Source organism: Danio rerio, chromosome 20 (assembly GCF_052040795.2).
Source record: "Danio rerio strain M-AB ecotype USA chromosome 20, GRCz13ab, whole genome shotgun sequence".
Lineage (NCBI taxonomy): Eukaryota > Metazoa > Chordata > Actinopteri > Cypriniformes > Danionidae > Danio > Danio rerio.
The window spans coordinates 37,394,069-37,410,165 of NC_141040.1; the positions used below are offsets into that span (position 1 = coordinate 37,394,069).

A 16,097-nucleotide genomic window follows, 5' to 3' on the forward strand; every position below is an offset into this window, starting at 1 on the left:
CTTAAGGCCCAAGCTGTTTTTTTACATGCAAGTATCATGTTTTGATATGATGTACTTTTGAAGAAAAATTATATCCATATATGTGGACTCATGATCCGAATTTCCATAAAACACAATTAAGTCACCTTTGTGTAATAGAATGAAAAACTCCTTATTTCTGCCTTGAACATAGCAGTTTTTTTCTTACTGTTTTTTGATGCATTTATAAAACATACAACATTTTTTACATGTTTTGACTATCAGTAAAAACTTTTTTTGCCCATTTTGGACAGTTAACATAGTGTTTGGGACATTTCATATGCTGCAAAAAAGTTGCAGGATGACACTGTACGTCTGTAACCAAATATATATAACATAAGACAAAGAGCTAAAATGTGCATTTTTTGAATACAATTTTATCCAACACACTTATGCGCATACGTTATTATGCGCAATTTCAGAACTTATGAGCATCTTGGCATTTCCATCAACCGTTTTTTTTTTCTGCGTGTAGCCACAATACTCATAAAAATAGGTGGATGGGAACAGCTATTGTTTGATGATCAATGTTGTCGACTGTATGACTTCTAGGGGAACATAAAAGGAGATATTCTGAATTATGTTTATAATTGCATCTGAAAAAAAATTCTTATCTTATGTAAAACATGTGAGGAACGATATTAGGGAGAGTAAAGTATTTTTGCCGGGTGACCCATACCATTAATACTAAACATTGATTTAGGGTTGCACAATTCATTTACTTGTTGTTCAAGTTTATTTTTTGCTTGTTTATTTTTTGATGAATTATGTTTTCAAGCAAAACTGAACTTTTGCACTTAAAGTTGAATATGATCGACTCAGTTTGGGGCCTCAAAGTTAAGTGAACAGCTTTCATGACTCCCCACATGATCAGACGATGACACTTGACACTGTGAATGCCGGCCACTCCACGTCTTTGGAAAAAGAGCATCAAAAAACAGCCCATCACATCCCTTTCTTTCTTCTGTCCTTTCATTCTCCCACATCGCAACTTTTTTCTCTTTCTCTCTCGTTCCGATAGCTCTCTCTCACTCTCTCTCCCCCTCTCTGGAGTCTGTGCTGTGGGTCCTCCTGACAAAGGGAATTGTAAGGATGAGCCTAACCGGTATTGGCCCACACAATGGACCCGAAGAATGCGGAGAGGGACAAAGGGTAACCATTGGCTGGGTTAGCCCTGGGGTGACAGATCCGAATGGACGGATGAACACGGGGGCTGCGCTCAGGTCTGCGAGGGACCGGCCAACCCCCCGCCAGGCCTGCCCGAAAAGCGCCGCGGTCAGGGCCTGAAAACAATCGACCAGCGCTAACTAGCAGCCCCGCTTGGTTCTCCCCCACTCGTGGTGATTGATATGGGAAACGCAGAGCGCACTGTCCCGTTATTGTGCTTTCAGCCTGCAATTATCACCCTCACCTCATGCAAATATCAGAGATTAGGTCGATAGCATTTAACACTGATTTCATATACATAACAGGTTTAGATGGGCCTTCAAATACCAAGCGCTGGGCAAGGGCGTCTGAAACGAATGCAAGAGACATTGGAGAATGGAGCTATGGAAATGTGCTCATATGTGTTGCTGTACAAGAGAATGGCTTCACCTATGGGATGAGAAATTTAAGAGAGGTGTGGATTTGCATGGTGGTCACACATGTGATGTGTGTGAACATTTTTTGGGCACATGTGCTGTTCTTTGGGGAATCGGGGTATTTAGTCAAAATACCATTTGACCAAATTTCATCCATCAAATGCATCACAGTCAAAGAGGAGATGGCCCTTTGAAGAATGATTTTATTCACATAGAAGGCATGTTAAACACTGGTAGTAATGTGTCAAAATTAATGATTTATAACTTCTGTGAAAACCAAATGTTACTAATATGGGTAAAATCATGTTCCTTGGTCTTTTAGTGGAACAGATACAGTATATCCATGGTTATTTGATAATGAAATATGCTGAACAGATTAAAATTAAAATTGTGATCATACTACATTTTAATACATATTTAAATGGTTAAAAATGCCTTGCTGACAAATAGGTAACACCCAGACAATTAGAGTATAAAATAAAGTATTTTATGTCATTTAGGGCTGCAACAACTTTTTGATAAAATCGATAATTATCAATAATGGAATTTAATGTCAACGAATGTCATTATCGATGAGTTGAGCTGTTCACGTGACCAAGGAGCATGACGTTTAAGATACACAGTCGCTCACGCAATGGAGGGCACAGAACTATGTCATATAACAGTATCTTTAATGTTTTTATTGACTTTATCGGTCTCTCTGACACACAGATGCTCGCTCATTTTACTGTTCAAAAACTAACTCTTTCATTTAAGGTTTAAAATGTCAAGTTTAAGATCATTAAACTCGATAAGTGACTTTTGTATTTTTTAAAGTATACTTTTAAACATAAATAATATTCTGATTTACTGTTTTATATAGTCATAATAAGCAAAACACAAAATCAAAAAGTGTTTTGCTTTATCAGTTTAATTGATTAATAATAATAATCATAAAAAATCACCCAACTGACCGATTATCGAAACAATCATTATACATTTTTGTAATATTAACAATCATTTGGCTGAATGAATTCTACTGGTTTTCTACAGTAAATTGTAGTAAAATGTATGATAGTCATTATTTTTTAGCTTTTGACAGGAAAAATGCACATGGGGAAACTAAAACTGTACACATTTATGGCTATGACATTTAGAAAACATCTTAAAATGTTGATCTAACACAATACTGTTTAAACATTACTACAAAGGCTCACATAACTTAAAATGATATAGAAACTCTGCCACAACCTGATGCAATTGTTTAGTTATGACAACAGGAAAAATGGATTATTTTGAACCTTATTTTCTCATTATTTACGCAGAAATTATTCTAAAAGGGTGTTAATTAGTGAGTTCACACAAGATTTATATTATAAATAAAATATAGAAATGTTAACAACATTAAAAGTTTGATTTTTTAATGGGGACTTTAACACTATTCTTTTCCTGCTTCTTGACATGAAGCTGTTTTTGAAACAATCAGTATTGTCTAAAGGGGTGCATAAATAAAATTGACTTGACAACAGAAGATTAGTAGACAAAAAGGTTGAGAACCGCTTGTCACGACAAAGACGAAAAGGATCCAATTGCAAGTGTTTATTAACTGAAAACGAAACAAAGGATATCAATGGAGTGAACTGGAAACAAGAAAGTTCAGAACGAGAGCCACGGGTCACAATGAAGACATCAATGAACAACGAAGAATTCTGGAAAACAACAGACAGAAACAAGACAAACAACGGACTGATAACCAGAACACACCACATGAGGAAATATATAGCCAGGCAAATAAGGACCAGCTGGAAGATGATTAAGTCAGCTGATGACATCAGCTGATCCAAAAGCACGCTGTCAACATAAAAGGTAAACAAACACACACCCTCACACATGACAACACACAAGGCAAGATACATAACATACAGGAGGAACACACAGATCCATAAACCGTGACACCGCTGCTCTATTGCAACATACAGTGCACCAATATATTATTCAATTTCTCTCGTTCTCTGTTGCTATTTAAGCTTCATCACACCTTCACAGATGGCTGACCTGAGAATCCCACACACAGCAAAAAGTGTCAGCATGTTCACACTCAAACAGACATATCTGCTGCCTGCCAGAATATGTAAAAATACTATAAAGTGCCCTCTACTAATAATGACAACCTTGGAAAATGAGCAGAGAAGGCTGCAATGTGAAAGAAACTCTTTCCTTGTTGAAAACAAAACAAAAATCAAATATATTTGTTAAATATATGTGTGCCACAATTATTGGCCCCCTTATTAATTCAAATATTTTTAAAACTTTACTCCCACTAATTTGGAAATTTTTCAACCTTGACCTCCTCTTTCACAAGGGGTTTAACTTGAAGTAACGCAGACTCCAATTGCACTCCAAATACAAAATTGCATAGTATATAGTATGTGAAAAACACTGCGATTTGTGAGTGCGAGTCATTTCAACAAATTATGTTTTGTAGTCATAAATAAAACCAAAGTATAACTTATTTTTTTAATATAACTTAAGTATTACTTCTTTTTTTAATGAAATCATCCAGTGGACAAAAGTTCAGTTCATTGGACCTCAACTAAGCTGACAGTTTGAATGAACTAGCATAACTGCTGTTTGAACAAAAAAATATGCATGTTCAAATGACAAGTAAATTTAAAACTAACACCACGTATAACTGTAAAAAATCCAGGGTTCCACACAATTCATCCATGTTGTCCCAACACAAATTGATTAGGTTAACTTATCACTTTTAACAAAATTTATGTGGATTGAACATAAAAAATTTAAGTTGTCCCAATGAAATCTCAAGAATTGTGTTTTTCAGCTTATTTTAAATAAGTAGTTTCAACAAGCAAAAATATATATGTATTTTGAGTGTACAACTCGTCTGTAGTTTTCATTTAAAGTCTGCTTATTACTGAAAGAAACATTCAAAAAAATATGAATTAATTTTCTCTATTTTTATAGACTGGAATCTACTCTTGAATAAAATTATAAAGTAAATCTTAAAAGTAAAACTACTTATTTAAAATGAGCTGAATCAACATAATACTTGAGGCCTTTGGGTTCAACTTAATTATTTTATGTTCAATCCATTTAATTTAATAAAATCAATTAACTTAACTTTTTCAATCTGTGTTTGGACAACATAATGGAATTTTGTGAAAACCAGCATTTTTTTTTTTTTTACAGTGTAGTATATATATATATATTCATATCATTAAGAAAAATAGTAGACCAGAAGTACTCGAATACATTCTACTTCCAGCGAGATTCTGAAATGGACATTTATTGATGGAAGTGAAGAGATTAGGGTAGGTCATGTAATACTGACAACATGTCAGATGGAGTAGACCTGAATTCTATTTATATTCACATTTATGCTATATAGAGCATAGGTCTCAAACTCGATTCCTGGAGGGCCGCAGCTCTGCACAGTTTTGCTCCAAGCCTAATCAAACAGCTGAACCAACTAATCAAGGTTTTCAGGACTACTAGAGACTGCTAAGCAGGTGTTGGAGTTGGAGGTGGTTGGAGCTAAACTATGCCGAGCTACGGCCCTCCAGGAATTGAGTTTGAGGCCATTGAAATATATATATATATATATATATATATATATATATATATATATATATATATATATATATATATATATATATATATATATATATATCAGCACAATGGTTGAGGGAAGTTTAGTGTATAAAAAGGCAAAAAAAAAAAATGCTTCCACCATCACAGCAATAATGAAGAAATTCCGGTCAGCTGGAAGTGCAATAAATGTTAGGAGGATTCATGGTTCTCACTGTAAGCCAAATTCTCAGATTTTTCCCTGACTAAAATCAGAATTTTCATGACCTATAATGGACGGCAAGAAGGTGTAATTAGCTACATCCATGTCAGTGATCACCCATGGACCATAAGCTACATTAAAAAAAAAGATTAGCTCTTCTAGCAACCATTATAGCTACATACCACTTTTTGTACCACAAGATTTCAGATTATCTGTCACTTTCTGATGTGGTCATTTTCTATTCAATATCTTTTGAGACATTTTTCTGGCATTTTTTGTCTTAGTTAACAAGTAACGCCAAGTGATTTGACTTCCTGCTATTTGACAAGTGAGAAAAATAATAAATCAGCACTGATAATAGCCTGACCATAACAATAGGCAAAGCACATGAAACAGCAAGCTAAAAAACACAGTATAAAAAAATAACAACATTTTTATAAATGTAAAGTAAAATTTAAAACAACATACAAAAATCGCTTATATTCCATGACTTGAATACAAAAAATTAACCCCATCAGACATTACGTCAGCTCATGTTTTTTGTGGTTTTTGAGCATTTCATCTAATTTGAAGCCTACTGTCCATGAGAGTTGACAATTGTCATCCAATCAAATGGCGGCAAGACTCTGCATGTTGTAATTTTAAACAAAGTTCACTACACTAAAAAGCAGCATGTTATCATTTCACTCAAGACACAGCCGTAAGCCTTATTTACAAATTTTTTAATTCAAAATTGTTTGGCAAGATATTTGCCAATATTTCGTAAATTGTATGTAAAAAAAAAAAAAGAGCGATTGTACTTGCTAATTAAAGTTTTAAATCTTTTATAACATTGCAAGTTTTTGATCATTCAGATTCTTTCAAATATGTCTGTCCATCAGGATGAACAATGGTTTCAAGATCTGTCACTGAAATTAAATCTGCAGCAGTGCTGAGTTAACTTTTTATATAAAAAAACTTTATTGATGTACTAATTCATTGCTGAAACAATTTCATATGCAGAATATACAGATCTTGAAGTTCTTGAGCACATGGCAGATGGAAATATCTCAGATGTGGACATTATGTGAAGGATGAAGATAAAGTATGTTATAAACAAGGTTATAAAAATGTTACAATCTTAATGTTTGTGATTTTGAAAATAAATTTCAAGAATATACCAGCAATCATGTACATTTTTTTCATTTTTTTTTATTATTTATATTGGTAGAATGTTTGGGAAGTACAACTGTTCTGACGTGATGTCCATTGAAATGGACAAAATATATATACTTAAAGGTTGTTGAATGTTTATGATTATAATTCGGTCTCATTTATAAGAGTGAAAACATACTTTTACATTTTACTTGTTTATAACCATTGCATACACACAAAACGTGTGGAAATGTGTGTAAACCACTTCCCACAAAAAAAATCTATAAAAGACAAACTTAGATGGGAGAATGTGCGCAGCAGGTAAACAAAGTAAACATATTTAACTTAAATATGAACTAAACTGTAGAACTTTAAATCCTCATATAAGTCATAACCATTAATAAATACATTTAGACCTATTCTTGTATAAAATCACTTTTAAGAAAGTTTCTAAGCCAATATTTATATATTAGACCCCATGACTGCTGTAAGACCATTTAAAATTTCAAGATATTCTAGGAATTCGTTGACTTGTGGGAACAAATGAGAAGTTTGTTAGGTCTTAGGATCGGAACATCACCAAAACTACAATCCAATGTCACCTACAGATGTCAATGTCACCATAAATAGTTTGAAAGGGTTTCAAGAATAAATTTCTCATCCCAAAGCACTTAAATCTTCTTTTAGTTGTTGTTAATATTCAGACCTCACATTTACTACTGGTGCTAATATTAGTGAAGGACACTGTACATGCATATCCTAGTGAGCATTTGAACAGTAGCAAAGCAGGCGGTGAGACCAATCCGAATGGCATCATAGCTATAAAGAGATCAGATCCAGAAACATCCTCCGCTTACATAACATTAGAGGAAGCATCTGCAGATGGACTTTTGTTCCAGTGGCTCTGTTGTTTCCTTTAGCTGTGCTTAAGTCCAAATAGACTGAACTCTGCCAAACGGCACCTGGAAATGACATTCACCGCACTACAGTTTTGCGTTTCAGTGGAACACATAGTTGAATGCTTAAACAAAAGAACAAGCGGTAAGGTAGATTACATTAAACGCACAGTCCGTTTTGTTTGATAAACCTGCAATTTGATCCCAACATCTTACAGGCCGCATCTCTAAAAGGATGTGCACGCTTTAATGCACACCGAGACCACATAACGTGCTTTTATTGTACACTTTAAGGCATTGTCTACATGGATGAGTGAACTTTTGAGAAGAGGAGGTAAAGTTCCTGCATATAAAGCACTGTTTGCTTTATACCATTAAAAAGAAACCAGTAACATCATATTTACCAGCTTTACGAAGTCACTAATATTGACATACATCTTTGAAACTATTAGTAATAATAATATTAAAATAATTATTTAAAAAATGTTTAGTTTTATGTTAATTATTACCACAATCGCACAGGCTTAGAGGACGATACACAAAAGAAAACCATACTGAAATACAAATTGTACTAGAGAATGGAACACAATACAAATATACACCTACATGTTGCAACAAGTACAGAATACATTCTATCACATATTATCAGTTGTGTAAAAATGTATTGCACAAAGGTAAACTAGATATTCAATATACTGCATATAGTCAATGAAAAATGATTTTTTAAACAACACTTTTTTAATATTTTAAAGTCTCTCATCTACTTTATACATTTGAATGACTAAAATACAGTAAAAAAAATCATAAAATAATAATTGTGTTTTATTATTGATGGATTTAATTTACAGTTTTTCTCAGTCACTTTGGTGCAATTCTCACTACACTATTTACATTTGCACAACAGTTAATGCATTTTCCAAAACAATTAGTCATTTGTGCACATCATAGTAGCAGTTTCTCATTCCTTACAAAAAATTGCAAATGCTTCTGGACATACATCAATTACTTTCATACAACTCTGCTATTTATAACATTATCATTTGCTTATGTCATGTCAGTCAAAATGACCTAAACTTGTGAATGCTGAATCGTCATTCCATATAAAACTAATAGTCCTCATTTTATTTTTATTACGCCATTACATACAAAATGTTGAACTAGTTGTAAAAAATCTGTCAAGCAAGTTTGATAACACATTTTTACCCAAAGGAAGTTTGTGTTTTTTGTAAATAAGGGTGTATTTATTCTTTTGCACAATGATGTGAATCAATTAGAACTGCAGAGAACAAATGCAGTGAAAATGTGAAACATACATATTCAGTTTCTTTTACTCAGATATCTCACTAAATGCAGTGATGTCCAACTTTACTGTAGTTTTCAAATGGCTGTGCAAATAGTATATAGTGATGTCTTGAACATTTTCAGGAAGTGTAACCAAAATCTGACTTTTTGCATTGGAAAAAATGTACAGAGTAAACTGTCATAATGAAAACATGACAAAGCCTTTTGACTATCTTGACATAAACAATGGGGTCAGGACTTTTCATCTTAATGATACTGACACTTTCATTGACATCAATACTTGCTTTAGTGGAATGAACTCTCCATTTTGAGCGAGTGACACGCTTTTGCAGGTTATCAACTAGGTTTTGCAGTTTGTACTAATTGTTTTGAGAAATGCATGTTTTGAGAAACTATGATAGACGGACGGACGGATGGAACTTTGATGGGCGGAATTGCAGATTAATAGAATGATTGAACAATAGACAGTAATATTGTGATTGAACAACAAAATGTGGATGGATGGATGGACAGACAGATGGGACTATGATGGATGGATGGACGATTGAAACTATGGACGGACGGACGGATGGAACTTTGATGGATGGAATTGCAGATTAATAGAACGACAGAACAATAGACAGTGATATGGTGATTGAACAACAAAATGTGGACAAACGGGCGGGCGAATGGACAGATGAATGGACAGACTGATAAAACTATTAAGGATGGATGGATGGATGGATGGATGGATGGATGGATGGATGGATGGATGGATGGACAGACAGACAGATGCATGAAACTAAGATGGATGGGTAAACGAAACTAGGGACAGATGGATGGAATTTTGATGAATGGATGGAATTGCAGATTAATAGATGCTAGAACAATTTACATTGATAGAGTGATTAAACACCAAACATGGAAGATGGATGGATGGATGGATGGATGGATGGATGGATGGATGGATGAGACAGACAGACAGACTAGATAGATAGACAGACAGACAGACAGACAGAGACAGACAGAGACAGACAGACAGACAGACAGACAGACAGACAGACAGACAGACAGACAGACAGACAGACAGATAGATAGATAGATAGATAGATAGATAGATAGATAGATAGATAGATAGATAGATAGAAATTCTGTAATATCAAAATCTCTTATCATTCATCTTTTTTTGGAGGAGGATTAAGTTCTGCCCTAGAGAAACTCCCTCAGACTTGCACATACCTTCAGTGGTGCAGGCAATAGGAAATGCTGGGTCTTTGTTTGCCTACAGGTTATGATAGATAGCGCAGACGCGCACTCATAAAGCAGCTCCAAACTGGTGTGAAAGGCCTGCAGGAGGGGCTTCAGTATCAGCGGGGTCCACTCTCATTCTGCCCTGCACAGGAAAGCACAACGACACTCATATATTTCTCTCTCGGACACTTTTACGGCCTCTGTTATGAGTGAGGAGCAGCCTGTTCACACAATGGACACATACTCATGTCATATGTTGAGCACAGGGGTGATCTGTTAAGACAGCATGTGTGGCTATTCAAAGACAATATGGTGCGCTGCATAAAAGTCTGAGAAAGAAAGAGTGTATATTTAACCAATTTCACATATTTGTAAGAGTGGTAAGAGTGCTTCATTTTATGCAACCGTTCAAAATACAACTAATGGTAACATTTTAATTTCACCATCCATTTGAGTATTAGTAGACTGCTTAATATCTGTTGATACTGCTTGATAACTGATTATAAGAAACTTTGCAAGTCCATGTCAACTTACGACAACCCTAACCCCTACCTAACAGTCTACTAACAATCTAATGAGAATTAGTTGGCATGTAGATGCAATACAACTTAAATTAATCAAAATAAAGTGACCCAACAAATTAATTATAAGCAAAATTTAAGCAGGTTTTAATAAAAATTTTTTATTGATTAATTTATTTTAAATTTGCTGTGATGACTGTAAATATAACTTGTAGTAGTTATTTTGCGAAATATTATATTATGTAATCAGTTACAAGTGCAATTGAAAACCTTAACTAGGCAAGTCAGGTTATTTAGGCAAGTTAGGGTGCTTTCGCACTTGGCTCAATTGCCTGGACTGAACCCAGGTTTAATTGTACCCCCTTGCCACCTTCTCAGCTGTTTTTTTTCTTTATGAACCCTGGTACGCATCATCAAGCTGCTATTTTGTGTACGGTTGTTGCTAGGTGATGGCCACGAAAGCAAAGCACCAAAATGGAAAGACGTTTTGCTTTTACTGAATCTTTTGGTTTTGGACATACAGAAAGCGGCTCATGTCTATCTGCTGCAAAAAAAATTATAAGCAATCAGAGCATCACTGTTTGCCCAGGCTCAGTCCCGCTTGTCATCAGGGTGCAGTAAGTAATACAGACACACTACACACAAATAAACATTATGAGAACGATAATTTTCCGTACTGTTGGCAGTTCATGTGAACAGCACCCTAGACCACCTCTTTTAGGCAGACTTGGGTACGGTTCATGGGTGTGAACCCAGGTTTAGAAGAAAGCGTTCACACTAGCTAAACTTACCGAACTCTAAAGTAAAACGAACCCGGGTGTGGACCAAAAGAGCTAGTGTGAAAGCACCCTTATTGTATAACGTTTTTTTAGCCAATCAAAAAAATAATTTCTCAAGGTGACTAATTGTTTTGATCTTAAAATGATTATTTTTTAAACACAAAAATGTACTTTATTCCAGCCAAACTACAAGAAATGAGAATTTGTCAAGAGGAAAAAATAACTAGGAAGAAAGCTTAATGATAATAATTCTTAACATTTATTTATTTAACTGTGAATGATACAAATAAAAAGTTTATTACACAAAATAACAAATAAATGATGATTAAAATAAAATATAAATTATATTTATTTATCATTTACACATAAATATTTTTAAACATATATAATAAACATGTATACTGAATGTAAAATAGAATAATCAATGTTCATCACATATGCAGAATGATACCCAAAAAAAAGCTTCTTGATTAAATTTTGGTATCAAAATTGTAAATAGTTTGTCCAATTATATGAAAAGCAAAAACATATCTTCATTACTTCACACTTTCTACTTTCTCCAACATGATGGCATCGGTTTTCCACATAAAGCTTATTTACAGCAAACTGCATCCCAAAAATGGTGAACAAAAGCATGCCACATGTTCCTCTAGTTCTTAAAATTCTCATGCAAACAGCCAGATATTTTCAGAGACGAATAGCCAGGTACAAAATAAAAGGATGCACCCTATTTATCCAATCAATGTTACTGACTAAATATGCAAATAAGATTGGTACTTCAGTGTTTACTAACGCACTGTGAAATCTTGACCATCCAGAACTAATTACTTAATCAGAATGAAAGTATGAACATTAAGAAGCATGCCAAAAGCGTGGAAAAATATCTAATAGCTTTTCAGTTTGCATTCTTAATCTGATGACGCTGCAACACTTTCATACGGTCTTATCTGAAGCAAAAGCAGCGCCACATTTAAAGGGAAATACCAAGACAGAGGGCCAGACGATATGAGCCTGGAGCGCAGCGACTGAATGTGTGGGATAACCGCATTACGGAGATTTGATACCACTGTGGTTTGTAATCCTTTTGAAGTGAGATCCTTTTTCCAGCAGTGGCCGAAACACAATCCTTAGTTACAGAGCTGGAAGTGGTGGTCTTTTTTGCCCTTATTCAGAGAAATTTTTGGAAATAAGTAAAAAAAAAAAAAAAAAAACTGACAAGTAAAGCTGGACTTAACTAAAGTGAGAAAAAGGACTTGTTGTTGTTATATGGGAAATGGGTGGATCTAAATGATCAAAGCACTGTAATGTAGGACCAAATAATGCCGCTGTTGATTTTAATTTACAGTTTACCTTACTTACAACAATAGATGTAATCTTATATTCCCTCTATTTTCTGCCTTTATATGCTCACAGCATTGCATTTGATGAAAATGCAAGAAAACTCATCTCCCACCTGCAGACTCAAATTAAGTTGAACTGAACGGAATAGAATTGCCTAATAATCGAAAAGTCAAACAAAATTCAGGTTGTAAAAGAAAAATGGATGGCAACATCACACTTAAATTACAAATTTTATAAGTTATAGAGGAAGTTATTTCCAAATTATAGAGGACAATTAGGTGGATGTGTAGACAAAACAAAACAAACTTGAATATAGAATAGCATAGAATACCACAGAACAGAAATAGAAAAAAATCAGAATAGAATAGAATAGAATAATATGGCCATACAGAATATACATTTTTAGAGACAATAGAATAAATAGAATAGAATAGAATGCACTGTAAAAATAAAAAATAAAAATAAAAGTCGACTCAACTTTCTACTCAAGTACTGCACTTGCCTAGATTTTAGTTGAGTAAACTTTCTTTTCTTTTTGGCTAGTCCATTTATTAATTAAATGTTGCCACAGTGGAATGAACCACCTAAAGTTGGTTGCCATAAAATTTTAAGTTGTCAACTTTTTTTACAGTATAGAATAGAATAGAATGTTTTGGCCATTCAGAATATTAATGCTTTGGAGACAATAAATAGAATAGAATATAGAGACAATGAATAGAATAGAATAGAATAGAATAGAATAGAATAGAATAGAATAGAATAGAATAGAATAGAACAATTTGGCCATTCAGAATGTTAATGCTTTGGAGAAAATAAATAGAATAGAATAGAATAGAATAGAATAGAATAGAATAGAATAGAATAGAATAGAATTAGATGGTCATTAATGCATGTCAACACCAACTCAAATTACATAATATATATGTATGGAATAGAATAGAATAGAATAGAATAGAATAGAATAGAATAGAATTAGATGGTCATTAATGCATGTCAACACCAACTCAAATTACATAACATATATGTATGGAATAGAATAAAATAGAATAGAATAGAATAGAATAGAATAGAATAGAATAGAACGATATGGCCATTCAGAATAAACATATTTTGAAGACAATGAATAGAATAGAATTGAATAAAATAGAAATGAATAGAATAGAATGATATAGACATTCAGAATATACGTTTTGAAGACATTGAATAGAATAGAATAGAATAGAATAGAATAGAATAGAATAGAAAAGAAAAGAAAAGAAAAGAACGATATGCCCATTCAAAATAAACATATTTTGAAGACAATGAATAGAATAGAATTGAATAGAATAGAATAGAATAGAATAGAATAGAATAGAATAGAATAGAATAGAATAGAATAGAATAGAATGATATAGACATTCAGAATATACGTTTTGAAGACAATGAATAGAATAGAATAGAATAGAATAGAATAGAATAGAATAGAATAGAATAGAATAGAATAGAATGATTTGACTATTCAAAATATTAATGCTTTGGAGACAATAAATAGAAAAAATAGAACAGCCATGTATACTAAATAAATTCTAGAATTAATAATAGAATAGAATAAATAAACATGGCTAGCTAAAATAAAATAATTTAAAATAAAATATTATAAAATAAATCAAAATGGCTTTAACACCATATATATATGGTTTGAAGAAAATGAATAGAATAGAATAGAATAGAATAGAATAGAATAGAATAGAATAGAATAGAATAGAATAGAATAGAACAATTTGGCCATTCAGAATGTGAATGCTTTGGAGAAAATAAATAGAATAGAATAGAATAGAATAGAATAGAATAGAATAGAATAGAATAGAATAGAATAGAAAAGAATTAGATGGTCATTAATGCATGTCAACACCAACTTAAATTACATAAAATATATGTATGGAATATAATAGAATATAATAAAATAGAATAGCATAGAATAGCATAGAATAGAATAAAATAGAATATAATAGAATAGAATGATATGGCCATTCAGAATAAACTTGTTTTGAAGACAATAAATAGTATAGAATAGAATAGAATAGAATAGAATAGAATAGAATAGAATAGAATAGAATTATTTGACCATTCAAAATATTAATGCTTTGGAAACAATAGATAGAAAAAAATAGAACAGCCATGTATACTAAATAAATAATAGAATTAATAATAGAATAGAATAAACAAACATGGCTAGATAAAAAAAAATAAAATAATTTAAAATAAAATATTTTAAAATAAAACCAAATGGCTTTAACACCTTATATATATATATATATATATATATATATATATATATATATATATATATGTAACCCAGGTTACTAGTGGGTAGTATACAGCAATAGAGCAAATAGAAATATAAGGAAAAACATTGGCAGAATACTCGATTAAATAATATACATTAAAATTATTTACTTATATAAATAATTTATAATAGAGTATTATACAGCATTCAAGGGAATAGTGCTTTAGAATGACATCATCGTGCCTTACACTATAGCAGCAGATCAGCTTTCCAAACAATAACAAATCTCGCTTGTCTGTTAGCTTGTGTTTACCGTTGCTATGGTGATTCAGTGTTCGCAAGGGAAAGCAGAGATGATTGAGAGAAGAAAAAAACAAGATTTGTTTCTGAGAGTGAAATCTGCGCACGAGTGCCACCTGGAGTTTTCCTATTTGTTTCATTTTGATTTTGAATGATTTCCTTGGCCAGGTTTTTTTTTTTCTTTTCCTTGGTTTTGTTCGTTTGTGCATCTTCTTCTGATTTTTCATCGGTGAGATGTTCTATTGACGTCAGTTGCTGGATGTGATCTGCTCTGGATTCGAATTAATTGAAGTTTGAACTCTCTTCTGGATTTGGATTGTCTCAACTTCCATCGGCGTGTCTAATTGTGGAGTTGGACTGGCGAGCCTCCCATTAAGTGGATTCTTTGGATACACCTGTTGAAAAGATACAAAGTAAAACCTATTCAGCGTCATGGTAGGAGTGTAAATTTACAACACACTCACAAGTGCAACATCCTGGATTTCTGGAACTGAATTTGCAACCTAGTTGTTTTGCAAAAGAATCTTTTTGAAAGTTTATCACCTTTACTGGACTTTTGGAACATTTTGAAATGTTTTAAGTGAATGTTTTATTTTCATTTTTATTTTATTTGTACATTGTTCCTTTAGAGTGTTCATTCGTTGAAATTTTTGAATCTTTATAGAGAGAGGTTAACTGGTTTAAGAAGGGAAATCTTGATTATATGTTAAATAATAATACAATTTTAATATTGTATTATTAACTTACGCTTACAAACCTTTAATATAGTATTGTTATTAGTATATTAGTATTATATTATTGTTATAATAGTAACCAAAATATAATATTAGCCTTAGCAATAGAAAAACAGAAAAAATAACATTATATTAACTTACCTTATTAGTGATATAGCTATAAAACCCTGTGAAGAAAGAGAAGTGTTATTAGAGAGTGTAAA

General features: G+C 32.7%; 2 long non-coding RNA genes across 2 annotated transcripts in view; one reads left to right on the plus strand and one right to left on the minus strand.

Annotated features, from left to right (window-relative positions):
- The window catches only part of LOC141379356 (uncharacterized), a 35,491-nt gene that overhangs the window by 6,041 nt on the left and 13,353 nt on the right, over positions 1 to 16,097 (plus strand). The window lies entirely within an intron of this gene.
- LOC147839367 (uncharacterized) lies at positions 466 to 7,487 on the minus strand. Its single transcript, XR_015518662.1, has 3 exons — positions 5,517 to 7,487; positions 3,537 to 5,150; positions 466 to 3,139 (listed from the first exon to the last, which is right to left on the minus strand). It is a non-coding gene; the product is annotated as an uncharacterized LOC147839367 (long non-coding RNA).